The 19318-nt window shown below is 38.7% G+C and overlaps 1 protein-coding gene across 2 annotated transcripts in view; it reads left to right on the top strand.

Annotated features, from left to right (window-relative positions):
- Positions 1-3830: 3830 nt before the first annotated feature.
- LBR (lamin B receptor) overlaps positions 3831-19318 on the top strand; it is a 90654-nt gene continuing 75166 nt past the window's right edge. For both annotated transcript variants that reach the window (XM_053712604.1, XM_053712603.1), the window contains exon 1: positions 3831-3933. The gene's annotated coding sequence lies outside the window, so the exon portion shown is untranslated. The remainder of the gene's footprint in view (positions 3934-19318) is intronic.

The following is a 19318-nucleotide window of genomic DNA, read 5'->3' as shown; positions in this document are numbered from 1 at the left end:
TTTACGAGAGCCAGGTTCTTGCTATTGCTCAATTGTAAGGGGAGGTCACACTAAATACTTGCTACTTTAGCCTACATTGTTGCCATGGAGATTACCTAATACCCACATTTGCCTCCACCACAGGGGCTCCCCTCTTTTAAAAATGTGGTATTCTGCTCCTCTGTGTGTTTTAAGGGGAGAAACCAAAAAACTCCCTAGTGCCTAATTAGGCAGGCGATCACTATGACCACAAAAATGAACTGAAAATTAGAGAGCCATGTAACTTCTTATTCAAAGGAGGAAGCTCCCTTATTTCATATGATTATTCTACTTGTCAGATAACAGCCACCCTTCATAGTCAATGAGGAAGCCTCTCTGAATCTGTGTACCTCCTTATTAAAAGTGATGCCATCAACATGTATCCCTAGCAACTTGGAATGATTATAATTAAGGACCTTTGGTCCCTTGACATTTACTTGTAGACAATAAATAAGGAGAAGACTTCAAAGGACGGCTTAGAAAGGCCCAACGCAATAGTTAAGTAATGCGTAGAAACAATCTGGGCCTACCTTTGCAGTAAGATATCTACAGGGTATTGGTGTTCCAAAGAAGCCTTTATTGCTGAAAGACAACAAACACAATATGCACCTCACTCAAAAACAATGTTATCCAACTTTGGAAAAGATCAAATGATATGCAACAAAGTCCACAAAAAAAACAGAAACACAGAATAACCATTATTTAAAATAGAAAAACATCCATTTCCAAATGAGGTTGAATAAATATACCACAAAACTATTAATTTGAAAGTTGATACTAAATTTAGAGGATTTCATAACCCTCTGTCTAGTGAACATTACAAAAATAACCTTTACCTGCCAGTAACTGCTAGCCTTCTTTCAATTTGTAGTTGTCTCACAGATTCTTGTTTCTTTTAGTAAACGCTCACTTGGGGGTATCCTGATAAATGTGAGATGTGGATAGGTGTAAAAGTAGTGGATTTATATGGGACATTTATATTTTGTGTCTGGATTTTATTTTATCATTGTTTTTTTTTTGCTACACCAGAGCATGGACAAGAGTAGAAACATGCTATACAACCCAACATAGAAACATTAATTTGATGGTAGATAAGTACCAAAAGACTATCTAGTCTACCCATGTTATTTATGCATTGAAATGTACTTATTTCTTAGGATAGCCTTATACATATCCCAGACATTTTTTTAAATTATTTTACAGTACTATGCTCTATGGATCAAATTTTATTTGATTGATGCTTTCTTGGACTGGGAAGCCTAGGCTAAGTCAGAGAGACTAGCTTGCAGAGTTGTAGGTGTTTTATTGATAAAGCCATGAATGGCAAGAGGCTTAGTCATGGGTGGTGTTCTGACAGAGTGTATGCAGGCCATGGCTGATCCCTGGTTTCATTTTGGAAACTGCTTTTCTAAAGAAGGTGCAGCAGGGACCGGCGACATAGCTCCCAAACAGTAACAATTACACAATATGTGAGATGGTTTGAGCTCTAGAAAAAAACACATAATCAAAATTAGTTAAAGGGATACTAAACCCAATTTTTTTATTTCATGATTCAGATAGAGAATGCAATTTTAAGCAACTTTCTAATTTACTCCGCCCATCACTGGAGGATATCCGGTAGAGGGGGGCAGGATCCCACCCGGGTGCGCCTGGAGCGCGCACGGACGGGAGTGTGTGGGACCGCTACACTATGGCACTTGTAAAGTGTAAAGGGAAGGAGGGAGAAGGGGGGGGGTTAATGTTATCCGAGGGGTTGGGGGGTAGGTTATTGATGGGGAGAAGCTACACTACAGAAAAATTGGGATTTTTATTTATTTAAAAAAATAAATAAATTGTATGGCAAACTGAGTACTGGCAGATGGGTGCAAATAGGTAGAGGTGGGAGGGTTAGAGAGCTGTTTGGGGGGATATGGGAGGTTGGGGGCTAAGAGGGGATGCCACACTGCAGAATATATATATATATATAAATAAAAAAAGCCTTATTTTAGTACCGGCAGTCTTTGTGGGCAGTCATACTTAAGATGGAGGGGACACTTGTGGGGGTGGGGTGGGAAAAGAGCTGTTTGAGAGGGGTCAGGTGGGAGGCTGATCTCTACACTAAAGCTAAAATTAACCCTACAAGCTACCCTTCACTGCTGGGCATAATACAAGTGTGGTGCACAGTGGCATTTAGCAGCCTTCTAGTTACCAAAAAGCAATGCCAAAGCCATATATGTCTGCTATTTCTGAACAAAGGGGATCCCAGAGAAGCATTTACAACCATTTAGGCCATAATTGCACAAGCTGTTTGTAAATAATTTCAGTGAGAAGCCTAAAGTTTGTGAAAAAGTTTGTGAAAAAGTGAACAATTTTTTTTATTTCATCACATTTGGGGGTGAAATGGTGGCATGAAATATACCAAAATGGGCCTAGATCAATACTTTGGGTTGTCTACTAAAAAAAAAATATATACATGTCGAGGGATATTCAGGGATTCCTGACAGATATCAGTGTTACAGTGTAATTATTGCTAATTTTGAGAAGAAAAAAAATGGTTTGGAAATAGCAAAGTGCTACTTGTATTTATTGCCATATAACTTGCAAAAAAAGCAAAGAATGTGTAAACATTGGGTATTTCTAAACTCAGGACAAAATTTTGAAACTATTTAGCATGGTTGTTTTTTGTGGTTGTAAATGTGTAACAGATTTTGTGGGTCAAATTTTTATTTTTTATTTTTATCATATTATTATTTTTTTTTATAGTAAATTATATGATATGATGAAAATAATGGTATCTGTAGAAAGTCAATTTAATGGTGAGAAAAAACGGTATATAATATGTGTGGGTACAGTAAATGAGTAAGAGGAAAATTACAGCTAAACACAAACACTGCAGAAATGTAAAAATAGCCTTGGTCCCTAACGGTCAGAAAATTGGAAAGTGCTGTGGACGCTAAGGGGTTAATTGTCCCTTCTAAGATCAGAATTTTTTTTTATGTTTTTGCAATGTTTCTAGTAGTATACAGCTGTCTATATTATTTCTACTCAGTCTGTATAAGGGGCAAGGCCATAACATTTGTGTTACTTTGTACCATTTAATTCTGTTACTCATTATTTTGGAAAACATAGGTTTATGTTCATATTTTAGAGAATTGATACAGAACATAGAATAATGTTTCATTGCAACATTTAGGAAATAGTACTCACATTGCTACTATGTATGCAATAGAGATAACAAAATGTATAAGCAAGAAATGCAAACGAACAAGACTTCACCAAAAGGCTTGGAATGCCTCAGCAGTGAAGGGAATAAAATGCTAGGAATGTCCCCTTCAAGCTATTTAATTTGGTTGATACCGATCTCCTTTATGCACCATCTCCAATTTAACCTCTGACATAAAATTGTACTACAGGGAAATTAAAATAAAATTTGGTAACAATTCAAGCTGTTTTTAAAAGGACCACTAGTGTTAATATATTTGCTCTAAAATGTAAAACGTAACTAATTCACAATTCTTTTTGTATACATATTCAGTTGCCTGATATAGAACTATAACTCCTTATAGATTTGCACTTCACGTCCTTGTCACTGAACCCACAAGATAATTTACTTTATTAAACACACAATTTCCTGTTACGCCACTCGTCAAAGCAACAGCACCAAGCCCTGAAACCATTTTATGTTCTGTTGTGGCTGCGGGAGGTGGGTTGGTCTATTTTCCCGCCCATACACACTTATCTGACCAATCGCAAGCAGGGGGACGTTTCAAATTACATCCCCAGCCAATCAGCGCCCTTCGCGCCGTTATCACTGTTTTGGTGTTTATGCGTAACGGAGAGTGAGCGGTTAACTGTGCCTGTTGGAAACCTAACCCTTAACTGGCTGGGAAATACGCGGATAGTTAATCGTCTGTTATAAGAATACGCTGTAAACAGGTAAAGTGTCCAATGAAATTCCAGATTAACAGGTGTGGGAGATTGAAGCCCCTTTAAACAATGGCTACTTTAAAGATGTTTTATAAAAGTTACTTGACGCTTGCTTTGTTTACGCTTTGTTGTTTGTTTGCAGTGTTGTTTTTGCCTTAGTTCTAGCATCTTACAATTACCGTGTGTGACAGCAGGGCTGACAGGTGGCCAGTATGTTACCAGGATGTCCAGTAAAATCTACACACAAATACTGGACACTTAAATGTCTCTCTTTTTTTTATTTAAAGTCCCCTGAGTGTCATTTAAATGTAAAGGTCTCCTGCAAGAAGTGACACTGTGCAGGCTCTGTGTGTTACTGGCTGGGGGTTAAACAAGGTGTTAGTGGCAGTCAGGGTGAACAATTATTTATGTGCAAGTTACTAGCAGCCAACCAAAAGGACTGCTCAGCTGGGCACAATATACATGTTGGGGTCAGAGGTGGGACCTAAGGTAGAGATTTTGTAGGGGCCATTGTGTGACCCCCATCTAGCACCTGTGCCTAGTCACCTACTGGGTGTTAAGTATTTTGAGGGTTGGCAACCCTGTGTGTGTGCACTTATTACAGGGACAAGCAAACAACCACATGATGGTTTAGAGTATTGAACATAAAATGTCCTAATTATGTTGCAATTTGTTCCAGTTGATTTAAAATGTTAGTTTGAAGTGTATAGCGCTTGTTCTTGTGAGGAATATGCTCTTTCTGTACAGTAGTCTAGTGCTGCTCATGTGTACCTGTAGCTATTCCCTGCTTGATGTTTCACAATTGTTCCTGCAGACATTTGTTAAAGGGACACTTTACTCAACTTTAATTTGTTTCCAATGATCCACTTTACCTGTTGGGAGTGTATTAAATTGTTAACAAGTATTTCCATTACCCTTATATTGGCATTTGAAATGGTTTATTTAGCCTGTTGTATCCCCACCCATCCTGAAAGTTTTTGGCCTCAAGGCCAAGCTATAGATAAACTGTGTAAACACAGCCAGTAGAAAAAATTACACTCCCCTTGGGGTGTAGAAGAGATAAGGTAATACAATGTTAATTTCCATTGTTCTCTCCAAGTATTGGTGATTGGTTTATGAACAGATATAAGATAAAGAAGCATTTATATGTACACAATGTGATAAAGTAATGAGATATGATTATACCTACAAGCTCAACTCATTTTATTAGGTTGTGGCTTCAAAACACAAAATCAGCTAATTCATATACACAAACCTTAAAAAAAGCAAATCTCATACATTTTATACTCTACAGCTGGTAAAAAAAGTAATTGGAAGCACATTAAGGGAAAAACTATTTTATAGTATACTGTCCCTTAAAGTTACAATGGCTTCTGTATACTTGGTGTATCTATTGTCACTTATGTCTATCATGCTTAGTTAAGGGAGGGCTACAATTACATTTTTGTGAAAACCTAAAGACTGTTTAGATTGGTACAAAAACTGGAAATGCGTACTTGTGAATGGATGAGCCATTTGCTCTGTCTAATCATCACAACCCCCCTTTTTACTTGACAACCACCCACCTACCTAAATACACGCAACACAAGTTTAATGCAATGAGTTTAAAAAAAACTGAAGCACATTTATAATATCTTTTGTAGGCAAGGCAACCAAGAAAAAAAATATTGCTGTCCCTTTAAAAAGGATGTGTCTGTAATGTATTCTTGATTAATAATGATCTTTGGTTGACAGACGCAGCTTGTTGAGATTCTTGTTTCAGTTCTTATTTCTGGTTTTCTAATTGGTGGGTGCAGATTAGTTTTGTTTTTAATAGGATAAACAAGTGTCTGCTAATAAATTAACTGATTTATAACGGTAGATAGTAAATTATTTCAGCAATGGGTTAATGGGACACAAAACCAACATTTATTTTATTTCATGATTCAGATAGAGCATACAATTTTTTTTAAACAACTTTCTAGTTTACTTCTATTCATTTTTTTATCTTTAGTTGAAAAGCAGAAAAGAAGCAAGCTTGTGTCTGAAATTTTGCCCCCCCCCCTTTGACATGTGCAAAAACTTATATATACTTTATTCTTAAGTGTAGTCAAACTTGGAAATGTTGTAATGTAGGTAGTAACACAGAAACACACAGGCACACTCATACACTGAAACACACTCGCACATAAGGATTCACACATAGACACTCTAGCAGACACGCAAAGAAACACACTCAGACACCCAAACAGACACTCAGCACTTGTTTACATTGACCCGACAAGTAATGAGGTAGACTACAGTTTTGTCAAAAAAGGAGACACCCATAGAAAAAGCACAAAGACATACGCACACACCCTCAGACATCCACAGAAAATGCACAAAGACATACACCCCCACCCCCACAGAGACCCACAGAAAAAAAATACATACACACTCATAGAGACACAAACAAAAGCACAAAGACAGAAACACTCACAGGAGGTAAAATTTCTGCATATTGCTGCATCCCCGCCTAAATCAACAGTGTGTGACACACATGATAAAAAATTGCAGAAATTAAGAGATCACTTTTTAAAGAATCATATTTTTAAATGTGCAAACAAAAATAATTCTGTGAATTAAAAATTTGATAATAAAAGTAAATTGGGAACTGTTTAAAAATGGTAAGCTCTGTATGAACCACAAAAGATAATGTTTGGGTTTCATATCCCTTTAGGTGCATAGAAAAAAAAATGCATTGTCTTTCGTTAGAGACTTAAATGCACAGTGAAACTTTTTTGTGTGTGAGATGTTTAAGGGAACGTAACTTATGATGCAGACAGTGAATGTAAAATATTTGCATGTACATCAAGTTTAGTTTTTTTTTTTTTTTAAATCAGAAGCAGAATTACTTTTTATATACAATTTTATAAAACTTAACAATTTACTTCTATTATCGAACTGCTTTGTTTTCTTGGTATACTTTGTTGAAAATAATACATAACTAGGCCCAGGTGAAGCAAATCACTACTGGGAGCTTCCTGCTGATTGGTGGCTGTGTATGTATCCTATCTATCATCTATCTATCTATTGTGTTCAACTAGCACCCAAGTAGTGCATTGCTGCTCCTTCAACAAATCAAAAGAATGAAGTGAATTGGAAAGTTGTTTAAAAATGTATGGTTTGGTTTTGTGTTCCTTTAATCTTCAAATTACCTTTTTATAGGGACAATAACAATAAACACTAAAAACATCTTATAAACATAGTATTGAGGTTATTCCTTGTTTAAAGGGATATGAAACAAAAAAAAAGTTTCCAGTTTGCTTCTATTATCAAATTTGCTGTTTTCCCCATGGTATCCTTTGTTGAAGAGATTTCTAGGTAAGTGTCTGGAGCACTATTTGTTAGTAAATAGTGCTGTCATCTAGTACTCTTGTGAATGTATATAATTCTTTCAAAACTGCTGCCGTATAGTGCTCAGCTGTGTGCACGCTCCTGAGTTTACGTACCTGCTTTTCATCAAAAGATACCAAGAGAACAAAGAATATTTGATACTCTAAGCCTAGCGGACGAAGAGGGAAAATTCTGGTCTGGTAAAACGGTCTCCTTTCTCTAAACTTAAAGGTGCAAGAAACAAAAAGAGATTCCAGTCTCCACAGCAAATAAAAGACCTTTATTTTTCATATATGGGGTCCCATAACAAACATACAATGTTTCAAGCCTGCATTAGGCCCTTAGTCTAATACATGACTAAGGGCCTAATGCAGGCTTGAAACATTGTATGTTTGTTATGGGACCCCATATGTGAAAAATAAAGGTCTTTTATTTGCTGTGGAGACTGGAATCTTTTTGTTTCTTGGATATTGAAGTGGGCTTGGCAAGTCTGGTATTCCGTGCTCCACACAGACAAGAAAGGTGGGCTGTTTTCCACTTTTTTTTTTTCTCTTTTTTTCTCTTTTTTTCTCTTTTTTTCTAAACTTAAAGGCCCATTAAACTTGACATTTCAACAAAGTATAAACTGTTTCATTATTGCAATAAACATTCATTGTTTATTTTGCTGTAAAATACATCTTAAAATTGTGCTTGTTTCACTTTCTACCAGGGAGGTTTGGGTTAATACTTTCAGGCAATTTATGTAAGTTTTTGTTTACTTCACCCTCCCCCTAATATTTTCAGCAGTCACATGTTTGTAAAAGGTGGATTATCGGTTTTGTTTCAACAATCAGGATAGGAGAAACATTATTTGCAATGGTAACTAAGTTGAATCAGTGCTAAACCACCATACCATAATGGAAGCGATATGGGCAGGCTTTCCCAGTCTGTCAACTGCACATGTGCACACAGTTTGTGCTATATCTTAATATTAGTTTGTGATTGGTTAGCAATAGGGTTGCACCGATACCGATACTAGTATCGGTACCGATACCAAGTACTTGCATGAGTATTTGTACTCGTGCAAATGCACCGATACTTAAAACGATACCTCCACTTCCTACCCATATGCTATCTTGTGGCGTTTTTTCAAACTGGAGTGGGGACTAAACTAAAAATGGTTTACTACTGTTCTGACAATACAAATTGCTGTTATTTGTATTATTGTAGTAGAGATCACTGTACCTCATTCAGACAAACCCCTGAAGTACTGGGCAGTTAATAGATTCCAGCTCTGGCTAAAATGGCCCAAAAATATCTTTCTGCCCCATGCAGTAGTGTGGAAAGTGAAAGACTGTTCAACTTAGAGTCGAACCTCCATACAAATGTCAGATTGATGTTATATAACAGCCCTACAACCCAATTGCATCACCCCTTTAAATTTAATATTTTATTGTAATATTTTTTTATATTTATAAACATGTTCAGTGAACTTTGTGACAAATAAAACTGTTTTATTATTATTTCATAATGTCTTTTGAATTACAGTCCTTTATAATTATAAAGAAGGAATCTTAAATAATTAGTCTGTATTGTGCTTGGTAAACTGTCACATGACATTAAAAAAAAAAAAAGTATCGGTAATTGGTATCGGCGAGTATTTGAAAACAAGTATCGGTAATTGTACTCGTTCATAAAAAAATGGTATCGGTGCAACCCTAGTTAGCAAGGATTCTTTTGTTCAGGGGGACAGGGAAATCTGTGAAATTAATAAATATAAAACAATATACTCATTTGACAAGATAAAGCTGTAGTTTTCATTGCAAAATTATTCTCAGATATGAAGGTTCAATATCATGTAGTTTACCATTTGTGTTTAGTGGTCCTTTAATGTCATTCTTAACCGCCTCCTGCTCTGAGTTCTATAGCTCTCCCATCCTCCCCATCTACATCTCATTGTGTCCCTCCTTACTGCCTTGCCCCTCTCCACAAGAACCTTACTCTGAGCCACAGTCTGCTTCTAGCTTTCTTCCCCTCTGTCTCGTACTTGGCATGGTACATCCGCCTCTGTGTCTCCTAGCTCCATCCTCCCCCTGTCACAGGCTTCTGCCCTCACTCTGCTTCTCCACACAGGGCCTGCATCTCTTAAGGTTTAAGAATTTAGAGTAGAGTTCAATTATCCTGCATGCCAGGGCACAAGTGGCACCACGTTTACGTGGCTGGGAGAGGTGTAAGTTATAGCCGCAGATCTGCCAGTTCAGCCATGCAGTTGCAGAGCTGAAAGTTGCTTCTGCTGTGTACCCACATAAAATCTTTCATGCCTGTTGCTTCTGCTGTGTGCGTGTATCTCCCCAGCCTGTCAGTGAAGTATAGCAGGGGCTGGCCTCTCAATGCTGAATAAACCACCCAGTGAGAGTTCCCTTGTCGCTCAGTTTTTTTTTCTCTGTTATTTCTTGCATAGATTTAGAAGAGTTTCCGTATGGCTCCCTATTTTCTATGTAGATCTCTATATGCATACATATTAGCTTTGGAACTTGCACACGCGTTTAGCCAATCGCATTTCAGTAGTGATTGACATCACCATGTTCATGCATGTTACTTTAGCGCATGTGTCATACAGTTGAGGTGGTCCAAATGATGGTAAAGTAAACACTGAATAGGAGCTTATGTTCCGATTGAGTGTTTACTTGGATATGTGCCAGGAAGTGTGCAAGGCATTCAGGATTTGCATTTCAAATAAGTCACTTGCAATGTTTGCAATATTTATATAAATGGCAACCTAATTTTCAATCATGTTTTTCATTAGTCCCATATCATAAACTTTGTCTTTTTCTATCAATGATTAGCAAAATCTAAAAAAAAAAGGTGTATTTTGAGATACAACACTAAGGGAGTTCTCTTTCATAGCTAAACCTATAAGAATGGTTAACAGTCTTCTAATGCTGATAACCTAATTGAAAAAAACTAAAGAAAATAGGAAGCGCTAATGAAAGCTTATATATATATATATATATATATATATATATATATATATATATATATATATATATATATATATATATATATATATATATTCATTCAAAAATGTGACTGGGGTTGATAAGACTGTGTGATGTACACAATGGGTTAAAATATCGGTGTTGTGAAAACAAGTAATGAATAATCAATCAATATGTGAATTAGAATAGTAACACAAATACGGTATATGTTAAAAATAAGTAAAAATACATTAAAACCTAACTATAAAAGATGCCGGCATCAAAAAAGATACTAATAAATAGTAACTAAAGTATGCATACGATATTTAGGTCGTAAAATAATTACAGATTAAAGGGACACTGAACCCAATTTTTTTTTCTTTCATGATTCAGATAGAGCATGCAATTTTAAGCAACTTTCTAATTTACTCCTATTATCAATTTTTATTTGTTCTCTTGCTTTCTTTATTTGAAAAAGAAGGCATCTAAGCTATTTTTGTGGTTCAGGACCATGGGAAGCACTTGTTTATTGGTGGGTGAATTTATCCACCAATCAGCAAGAACAACACAGTGTGTACACCAAAAATGGGCCGGCATCTAAACTTACATTCTTTCATTTCAAATAAAGATACCAAGAGAATGAAGAAAATTTGATAATAGTTGTAAATTAGAAAGTTGCTTAAAATTGCACGCTCTTTCTGAATCACGAAATAAAAAATTTGGGTTCAGTGTCCCTTTAACAATATTGTAACCTAGCATAGTGAAATTGTAACAATTCTTAGTGGATTGTAACTTTAACAATACATACTATGAACAAATTAAAATGTCTAATATGCCAGTCTTACTGGATATAATTGTGAGTCACTGGTATAACCATATATGGTAGAAAATAAGTCTCTTGGTAATTAAATCCAAAATTGTCCGTGGTACATACGTGTGTAGTATATGGAAAATCTTCCGGAGCAAAGGAAAACCTGTGTGTTGAAAATTATTCTTATGGTATTATATAGTCCATTGAATATGGTTTGGGGTAATATATAACTAGCAAATCCTGGGACTGGGATTACGCATATAGAGTGCACTCTTGATATTACAAAGTGACTCAATGTACCTGTCCTATTGTAAGTATTACCATTACCAGTATTAATCCTCTGAAGTCCGTGGGAAGGAAGTGCAGGTTGTTGGATCCCAAAAATCGCTGGAGCCGAACAACACAAATACCTGTTCTAGGAAAAGTCTGGCAGGTTATGGGATGGAATTATGCATATGGAGTACACTTAAGACTTTAAAAGTGACTCAATGCACTGATCCTATTGCCAGTAATTTCAGCCATTACAGCCTTTAACAAGATCTTCCAGTTTTGCATAACCCACATGGCTATATTAAAATACTTTATACCTCTGTGATTACCTGTATCTTAACCTCTGCAGACTGCTCCCTTATTTCAGTTCTTTTGACAGACTTGCATTTTAGCGAATTAATGCTGACTTGGTATTCTTTGTTAAACGCTTATCGGATAAAAAAAAATATCAATTGTTTTCTGTATTTAAAATAAAATCCACATACTGAGTAATATAAAGCTTCAGACTAAAACTTTAAATTAACATAACTGTTTGTCCATTTTATAATTAAGGAAAACAAAACCACAATTTTTAAACCAGGTAGAACTAGAAAGAGGTACATTATCACTGTTTATAACATTCTGTTATTCATTCTTTCTCTTGTTAAGTGTATCCAGTCCACGGATCATCCATTACTTATGGGATATTAACTCCTCCCCAACAGGAAGTGCAAGAGGATTCACCCAGCAGAGCTGCTATATAGCTCCTCCCCTAACTGCCATTACCAGTCATTCTCTTGCACCCAACGAATAGATAGGATGTGTGAGAGGACTGTGGTGATTATACTTAGTTTCATACCTTCAATCAAAAGTTTGTTATTTTATAATAGCACCGGAGTGTGTTATTCCTTCTCTGGTAGAATTTGAAGAAGAATCTACCTGAGTTTTTCTATGATTTTAGCCGGAGTAGTTAAGATCATATTGCTGTTTCTCGGCCATCTGAGGAGAGGTAAACTTCAGATCAGGGGACAGCGGGCAGATTAATCTGCAAAGAGGTATGTAGCAGCTTATTATTTTCTGACAATGGAATTGATGAGAAAATTCTGCCATACCGATATAATGTAAACTCAGCCTTAAATGCAGTAGCAGCAACTGGTATCAGGCTGTCATGTATGTATATTTTACACTTCAGTATTCTGGGGAATGGCACTTCACTGGAATTATACTGTATGCATAACACTTTAGCCTAATTTGCAGGGACTAGCAACAGGCTTTTTAATAACACTCAATTTATTAATGTTAAACGTTTTTTGCTGGCATGTAAAATCATTTAATTTTCTGAGGTACTGGGTGAAAAAATGTTTTGGGCACTATTTTTTTTTCCACTTGGCAGTCGTTTTATTTAATTTATGACAGTTTACTGATCTCTCTCACTGTTAGCTATCAGGGTTAGTTATCCTTTGCTAATGGGAGCAATCCTTTGCTAAAATTGTGTTTTTTACAAAGATTTGATGCTATAACTTTTCAGTTTATTAATTTTCAACTGTCATAACTTTTTTCTGTGCTTCTTATAGGCCCAGTATGTTTTCATATTATAGTAAATTACTTGAAAAGTATTTCCAAGTTGCTAGTTTATTTGCTAGTGTGTTAAACATGTCTGATTCAGAGGAAGATATCTGTGCTATATGTGCTAAAGCCAAAGTGGAGCCCAATAGAAATTTATGTACTAACTGTATTGATGCTACTTTAAATAAAAGTCAATCTGTACAAATTGAACATATTTCACCAAACAACGAGGGGAGAGTTATGCCGACTAACTCGCCTCACGTGTCAGTACCTGCATCTCCCGCTCGGGAGGTGCGTGATATTGTAGCGCTGAGTACATCTGGGCGGCCATTACAAATCACATTACAGGATATGGCTACTGTTATGACTGAAGTTTTGGCTAAATTACCAGAACTAAGAGGTAAGCGTGATCACTCTGGGGTGAGAACAGAGTGCGCTGATAATATTAGGGCCATGTCAGACACTGCGTCACAATTTGCAGAACATGAGGACGGAGAGCTTCATTCTGCGGGTGACGGTTCTGATCCAAACAAACTGGATTCAGATATTTTAAATTTAAGCTGGAAAACCTCCGTGTATTACTAGGGGAGGTGTTAGCGGCTCTGAATGATTGTAACACAGTTGCAATACCAGAGAAAATGTGTAGGTTGGATAAATATTTTGCGGTACCGGCGAGTACTGACGTTTTTCCTATACCTAAGAGACTTACTGAAATTGTTACTAAGGAGTGGGATAGACCCGGTGTGCCGTTCTCACCCCCTCCGATATTTAGAAAGATGTTTCCAATAGACGCCACCACACGGGACTTATGGCAAACGGTCCCTAAGGTGGAGGGAGCAGTTTCTACTTTAGCTAAGCGTACCACTATCCCGGTGGAGGATAGCTGTGCCTTTTCAGATCCAATGGATAAAAAGTTAGAGGGTTACCTTAAGAAAATGTTTGTTCAACAAGGTTTTATATTGCAACCTCTTGCATGCATTGCGCCTGTCACGGCTGCAGCAGCATTTTGGTTTGAGTCTCTGGAAGAGACACTTGAATCAGCTCCATTAGATGAGATTACACACAAGCTTAAAGCCCTTAAGTTAGCTAACTCATTTATTTCAGATGCCGTAGTACATTTAACTAAACTTACGGCTAAGAATTCCAGGTTCGCCATTCAGGCACGCAGAGCACTGTGGCTAAAATCCTGGTCAGCTGACGTTACTTCTAAATCTAAATTGCTTAATATACCTTTCAAAGGGCAGACCTTATTCGGGCCCGGGTTGAAAGAAATTATCGCTGACATTACAGGAGGTAAAGGCCATGCCCTGCCTCAAGACAGAGCCAAACCTAAGGCTAGACAGTCTAATTTTCGTTCCTTTCGTAATTTCAAAGCAGGAGCAGCATCAACTTCCTCTGCACCAAAACAGGAAGGAGCTGTTGCTCGCTACAGACAAGGCTGGAGACCTAACCAGTCCTGGAACAAGGGCAAGCAGGCCAGGAAACCTGCTGCTGCCCCTAAGACAGCATGAATCGAGGGCCCCCGATCCGGGAACGGATCTAGTGGGGGCAGACTTTCTCTCTTCGCCCAGGCTTGGGCAAGAGATGTCCAGGATCCCTGGGCGTTAGAGATCATATCTCAGGGATACCTTCTAGACTTCAAATTCTCTCCCCCAAGAGGGAGATTTCATCTGTCAAGGTTGTCAACAAACCAAATAAAGAAAGAGGCGTTTCTACGCTGCGTACAAGATCTTTTATTAATGGGAGTGATCCATCCGGTTCCGCGGTCGGAACAAGGACAAGGGTTTTACTCAAATCTTTTTGTGGTTCCCAAAAAAGAGGGAACTTTCAGACCAATCTTGGATTTAAAGATCCTAAACAAATTCCTAAGAGTTCCATCGTTCAAAATGGAAACTATTCGGACAATTTTACCCATGATCCAAAAGGGTCAGTACATGACCACAGTGGATTTAAAGGATGCTTACCTTCACATACCGATTCACAAAGATCTTTACCGGTATCTAAGGTTTGCCTTTCTAGACAGGCATTACCAGTTTGTAGCTCTTCCATTCGGATTGGCTACAGCTCCGAGAATCTTCACAAAGGTTCTGGGTGCTCTTCTGGCGGTACTAAGACCGCGAGGAATTGCGGTAGCTCCGTACCTAGACGACATTCTGATACAAGCTTCAAGCTTTCAAACTGCCAAGTCTCATACAGAGTTAGTACTGGCATTTCTAAGGTCGCATGGATGGAAGGTGAACGAAAAGAAGAGTTCTCTCTTTCCACTCACAAGAGTTCCCTTCTTGGGGACTCTTATAGATTCTGTAGAAATGAAGATTTACCTGACAGAAGACAGGTTAACAAAGCTTCAAAATGCATGCCGTGTCCTTCATTCCATTCAACACCCGTCAGTAGCTCAATGCATGGAGGTGATCGGCTTAATGGTAGCAGCAATGGACATAGTACCCTTTGCACGTCTACATCTCAGACCGCTGCAATTGTGCATGCTAAGTCAGTGGAATGGGGATTACTCAGACTTGTCCCCTACTCTGAATCTGGATCAAGAGACCAGAAATTCTCTTCTATGGTGGCTTTCTCGGCCACATCTGTCCAGGGGGATGCCATTCAGCAGGCCGGACTGGACAATTGTAACAACAGACGCCAGCCTACTAGGTTGGGGCGCTGTCTGGAATTCTCTGAAGGCTCAGGGACAATGGAATCAGGAGGAGAGTCTCCTACCAATAAACATTCTGGAATTGAGAGCAGTTCTCAATGCCCTTCTGGCTTGGCCCCAGTTAACAACTCGGGGGTTCATCAGGTTTCAGTCGGACAACATCACGACTGTAGCTTACATCAACCATCAGGGAGGGACAAGAAGCTCCCTAGCAATGATGGAAGTATCAAAGATAATTCGCTGGGCAGAGTCTCACTCTTGCCACCTGTCAGCAATCCACATCCCGGGAGTGGAGAACTGGGAGGCGGATTTCTTAAGTCGTCAGACTTTTCATCCGGGGGAGTGGGAACTTCATCTGGAGGTCTTTGCCCAAATACTTCGACGTTGGGGCAAACCAGAGATAGATCTCATGGCGTCTCGACAGAACGCCAAGCTTCCTCGTTACGGGTCCAGATCCAGGGATCCGGGAGCGGTTCTGATAGATGCTTTGACAGCACCTTGGACCTTCGGGATGGCTTATGTGTTTCCACCCTTCCCGATGCTTCCTCGATTGATTGCCAGAATCAAACAGGAGAGAGCATCAGTGATTCTAATAGCGCCTGCATGGCCACGCAGGACTTGGTATGCAGATCTAGTGGACATGTCATCCTGTCCACCTTGGTCGCTACCTCTGAAACAGGACCTTCTGATCCAGGGTCCCTTCCAACATCAAAATCTAATTTCTCTGAAGCTGACTGCTTGGAAATTGAACGCTTGATTTTATCAAAACGTGGTTTTTCTGAGTCAGTTATTGATACCTTAATACAGGCTAGGAAGCCTGTTACCAGAAAGATTTACCATAAGATATGGCGCAAATACTTATATTGGTGCGAATCCAAGAGTTACTCATGGAGTAAGGTTAGGATTCCGAGGATATTGTCTTTTCTACAAGAAGGTTTAGAAAAGGGTTTATCCGCTAGTTCCTTAAAGGGACAGATTTCAGCTCTGTCCATTCTTTTACACAAACGTCTGTCAGAAGTTCCGGACGTTCAAGCTTTTTGTCAGGCTTTAGCTAGGATCAAGCCTGTGTTTAAAACTGTTGCTCCACCATGGAGTTTGAACTTAGTTCTTAATGTTTTACAGGGGGTTCCGTTTGAACCCCTTCATTCCATTGATATCAAGTTGTTATCTTGGAAAGTTCTGTTTTTAATGGCGATTTCCTCGGCTCGAAGAGTCTCTGAGTTATCTGCCTTACATTGTGATTCTCCTTATCTGATTTTTCATTCAGACAAGGTAGTTCTGCGTACTAAACCTGGGTTCCTACCTAAGGTGGTCACTAACAGGAATATCAATCAAGAGATTGTGGTTCCATCTTTGTGTCCTAATCCTTCTTCGAAAAAGGAACGTCTGCTACACAATCTAGATGTAGTCCATGCCCTGAAATTTTATCTACAGGCAACTAAGGATTTTCGACAAACGTCTTCCCTGTTTGTCGTTTATTCTGGTCAGAGGAGAGGTCAAAAAGCTTCGGCTACCTCTCTCTTCTTTTGGCTTCGTAGCATAATACGGTTAGCCTATGAGACTGCTGGACAGCAGCCTCCTGAAAGAATTACAGCACACTCTACTAGAGCTGTGGCTTCCACTTGGGCCTTTAAGAATGAGGCTTCTGTTGAACAGACTTGCAAGGCTGCAACTTGGTCTTCTCTTCATACTTTTTCCAAATTTTACAAATTTGACACTTTTGCTTCTTCGGAGGCTGTTTTTGGGAGAAAGGTTCTTCAGGCAGTGGTTCCTTCCGTATAAAGAGCCTGCCTGTCCCTCCCGTCATCCGTGTACTTTAGCTTTGGTATTGGTATCCCATAAGTAATGGATGATCCGTGGACTGGATACACTTAACAAGAGAAAACATAATTTATGCTTACCTGATAAATTTATTTCTCTTGTAGTGTATCCAGTCCACGGCCCGCCCTGTCACTTTAAGGCAGGTAATTTTTCCATTAAACTACAGTCACACTGCACCCTATGGTTTTCCTTTCTCTGCATGTTTTCGGTCAAATGACTGGTAATGGCAGTTAGGGGAGGAGCTATATAGCAGCTCTGCTGGGTGAATCCTCTTGCACTTCCTGTTGGGGAGGAGTTAATATCCCATAAGTAATGGATGATCCGTGGACTGGATACACTACAAGAGAAATAAATTTATCAGGTAAGCATAAATTATGTTTTTCTCTGCCCACCTCCTAATACAACTTCTGTCAGCTCAAGATTTTGCCAGCCAATTCATTAACATATATAATTCCATCAGAAACTAAATCAGCTCCCACCATACTTCCAGTCTCTCACCCCCTCAAAAGCTTGCAATAAACCAAAACCCACATAGCCATATATTTAGCTATTTTGCCACTGTTACTTAAGAAGACGTTTCTGCACTTTTACTATGCTCTCACCTCACTACCTATTCCCTCGACCTCATTCCCTCACAGCTACTCCCCTCCCTCTCTTCTACACTTACCCCTATACTCACACATTTCCAACCTCTCCCTCAGCACCGGTATATTTCCCTTATCTCTAAAACATGCACTGGTCACACCTATCCTCAAAAAATCTTCTCTCGATCCAACCTCCCCATCCAACGAACGCCCTATTTCCCTACCCTCCTCTTGCCTCAAAGCTTCTTGAAAAGCTGGTATATGCACGCCTAAGCAGACTGGGAACGGGCATTGGCGTCTAAAGATCAGCAAACAACGCTAGCGGAAGTGAACCTGCTGTAAATAGGTCACTCAACTTCCTCCACACTCTGAGTGCCGTATCGGCGGCGGAATCACAACGCAATAGAAAAGATTAAAAAAAAGGAAAAAGCAGGCATTGCAAATGGGTGCTGTAAGATGTACAAAAATTTATTATAAATAATAAACTAGGACTGCACGATTAATCGCATATGTGATTTCAAACCGCGATTAATCGCAGCGATTTAAAAACCTTGAGTATGCAAGTTCTAGCCCCGCCCCTATGACATCACCTATGACGTACAGGAGGGCTGGCTGTAACTGTTCATTGAGCAGAGGCTTCTGTAGGGAAAGGAGGAGTGGGGGGAGTAGAGCTATGGAGGAATTTGTCGGTTTGCCTCAGCTTTGATGGCAGCAGTCACAGCTGCCTACACAGGTAAAATAAAGCTTGTTTACATAGAAAAAATGAAGCCTCTTCTTTTAAAGAAAGTATTTGACGCAAACAGTTCAGAAAGTGCACCACGGAAAATAGCTCAGACAGTGAAGTACAGGTGCACTTTTACTCTACTGTCTGATCTCTATTTTCCATGGTGCACATTCTGAAATGTTTTTAAACCCTTCAACAAGACTTTCCTTTTAAAGAAGAGGCTTCATTTTTGAAAGATATTTTTTCTGATGTTTGGGAAGTTCATATGTTAATCATACCACAGTTAGAATGACTGCCCAAGAAAACATGACAATGTTGTGTCAGAAGACCTAAGAACTGGCTTGTGGCTACTATGTAACCACAGCACAGGCATTTTATGCTCCAAGAGTGTATTGGACATTGGGAAACATGTACATTAAGATTCTGTAGTGTTAAATACATTTTCTCTTGTTAAGTGTATCCAGTCCACGGATCATCCATTACTTATGGAATATATTCTCCTTCCCAACAGGAAGCTGCAAGAGTCCACCCACAGCAAAGCTGCTATATAGCTCCTCCCCTAACTGCCATATTCAGTCATTCTCTTGCAAGCCTCAACATAGATAGGAGGTTGTGAGAGTCTGTGGTGCTTTCTACTTAGTTTATTCTTCAATCAAAAGTTTGTTATTTTTAAAT

This window comes from Bombina bombina, chromosome 4, assembly GCF_027579735.1.
Source record: "Bombina bombina isolate aBomBom1 chromosome 4, aBomBom1.pri, whole genome shotgun sequence".
NCBI lineage: Eukaryota > Metazoa > Chordata > Amphibia > Anura > Bombinatoridae > Bombina > Bombina bombina.
Note: the sequence above shows the minus strand (reverse complement) of the source record. Positions and strands in the feature narration are given on the sequence as shown.